The sequence below is a fragment of the Lontra canadensis genome, unplaced genomic scaffold (assembly GCF_010015895.1).
Source record: "Lontra canadensis isolate GAN:19392208 unplaced genomic scaffold, GSC_riverotter_1.0 scaffold22, whole genome shotgun sequence".
In the NCBI taxonomy this organism is placed as follows: domain Eukaryota; kingdom Metazoa; phylum Chordata; class Mammalia; order Carnivora; family Mustelidae; genus Lontra; species Lontra canadensis.
In genome coordinates this window covers 18,654,831-18,657,479 of record NW_022631016.1, presented here as the reverse complement: position 1 = coordinate 18,657,479, position 2,649 = coordinate 18,654,831, and the positions used below count along the sequence as shown (strand labels likewise).

Genomic DNA, 2,649 nt, shown 5'->3' with positions numbered 1-2,649 from the left:
AGTGCTCATCACCTGGGAGTGTCACTTCACCTGGTGTGTTGGAGGGCCTGTGGGAATAGACCCTTCTGAGAGATCACCGAGACTTTGAAGTTTGTTGGATTTGTTTTCTTTCTGGGCAAACGTTAGCCCAATTTTGTTTCCCTTCAGTGCCTAGGGGTGTACCAGTCCATATGAAAATGTAAAGAAGTCAAGAGAAGCTTGAAGGCCTGAAAATGAGTTTGAAGGATTTGAAGGGTAGGAAGACAGAACAAGGAAACTGGAAGTGCACTTGAGGTTGGGGTAGTAAGGGAGCAACACTTGAGAGGGACAAGTTATCCTTGAGAATTTCAATAGGCTCAAATAAACACATTGAAATTACTGCTTTGCTGATTAAATTTAGATTGATAAAGTGACTTTTTAGCTTTCATATACTATAAGAAATAAGCAAATCGTGGGTTGATTAAATGGCAGACCGTAAGAAAGCCAGGGAAGCCATTTTACTTCTAAATTATCCTTAGAGAAGTTGTTATTTTTAGAGGTACTAACAAAATTTGTACTATAACTGTAGAACATATAGTCAGTGGGAAGGGAGAGGGTACACAGAGTTTCCCACAAATAATTAAGTCAAAGATATTAACTTAAAGGGCCACGAGGCAATGCCAGTCAAATAATTCCCTTGCACAACCCCATCACCAGGGACCCAAGGAGCCAAGAATACACTTCTCACACAATTCCTAGTATGGAGAGTTGAAGAAAAACAGAAAAGGCTATGCAAAAAGGCCAACAACAAGTCTCTTTGCCCAAAGGAATCAAAGTAATTCCTTACTATGTTTCAACAGATGAGATGTCCATAGCACTGGTTTCAGACTTTAACTCAGCAAAGCATCCCTGATCTACCAAAGAGAAAAGTTCAAATCACTTACAGTTGGCAAGGTCTCTAGGTGTGGTCCAACCTCGATCACAGTGATGGGACTACAGAGACACCAAATCAAACCAAATCTGCAATTAATAAGAATAGATTATATTTGAAAAACTATTTTAGTAAGAAGAAAACTCCAAAAAAATATCTGCAAGCATCTTAAAGATCAGGCATATGGGAGCTTTCCTTTTTTGGGGGGATTTTCCTAAAGTCTGTTGATACTTGGTAGGGGCAGTTCTCCCTTGCAATTCTGCCTAACACTAAGGAAGGGTATATGTTCAGGATTGTTTTGATCCTTGTGTACAGAATATAAACTAGTATGAGGTAAATATAAATTCTGAAGGTCAGTCAGTGCATCATGGACGTATTAGTCAAGGTTCTCGAGAGAAACAGAAGAACAGAATGTATTTAGAGGGAAATAGATTTATTTTAAGGAATTAGCTCATGGGATTATGGAGGCTGGCAAAGTCTAAAATTGGCAGAGTGGGCCAGCCAGCTGGAGAACCAGGGAAAAGCTCATATTATAGTTCAAGGCTGAAGACCAATTGTTGGAAGATTACTTTCTTGTTTGGGGAAGGTCAGTCTTATGTTCTATTTGGTCCTTCAGTTGATGGGATGAGACCCACTCAAATCATGGTGGGCAAACTGCTTTACTCAAGATTCATAATTTCAATATTAATTTCACCCCAAAACATTCCCAAAGAAACATTAGAATACTGTTGTTTATATTTTTTTATAAGATTTATTTATTTATTTATTTATTTATTTATTTATTTATTTTAGAGAGAGAAAGAGAGCATGAGTGGAAGGAAGAGGTTGAGCAGAGGGGGAAGGAGATGAGCTGGGAAAGAATCTCCAGCAGACTCCATGTTGTGCATGAAGCCTGACTCAGGGCTCAATCTCATGACCATGAGACCATGACTTGAGCTGAATCCAAGAGTCAGACACTTAATCCACTGAGGCACCGAGGCACTCCCAGAATACTGTTTGACCACATTATCTGAACACAGTGGCCCAGACACATTTGACACAAAAAATTAATTATCACCACAGATATGAAGATTTTTCTTGCCAGTCTCTCCTCCCTAATGTGGTGTGACTCATGTAGTCATGTCCTTAGGATTACCCGGGGTCTTACCTATATAGTCAGAATTCCAGACACTTCTACTTACTATTCTAATTCATTAAACCTCAGATAATGGACATTAATTTACAATTTTAGTCAGTCTCCCAGGGGGCATACAGATAAAGATGGTCATGCACCTTCCTTTGAGAAACAATGTTAGTGATTTTCTTTTGACATTCAGTATTTAATTAATGCTCTATGGAGTCACAGAGATTTTAAGCACCTACAGTTGCCCATCACACTCATGTTTAATAGTCTGGAAATAACATGTCATGATCTATAATATTTTTTTAATCCATTAGTTTCTTTTACTTTTTTTTCATCACTAATTTACTGGGTTCATTACGCTTACATTTTTTTATCACTCTGTGTAGTAAGACCTATTAAATGTGAACCCTAAATATCATCCCCTGTAGATATCCTTTGAGCTGCCTTATTTATTCAGTGTTCGGTTAAAACTGTCAGTGAATGAGCTGAATGGTGATACCAAAAGATCTTAGCAATTTGCTCACTAGAATATATATGCCTATTTTACAAAAGATATGCATAAAATTGTCTACCCAATTCTAACTAAAATGTAGAAATAAAAAGTTAATAATATAAATATATAAATACATATATATTA

At 37.3% G+C, this 2,649-nt stretch overlaps 1 non-coding gene across 1 annotated transcript; it reads right to left on the bottom strand.

Annotated features, from left to right (window-relative positions):
• Positions 1-1,881: 1,881 nt before the first annotated feature.
• Positions 1,882-1,951, bottom strand: LOC116870334. The gene has a single exon (XR_004383203.1). It is a non-coding gene; the product is annotated as a small nucleolar RNA SNORD66 (small nucleolar RNA).
• Positions 1,952-2,649: the final 698 nt, after the last annotated feature.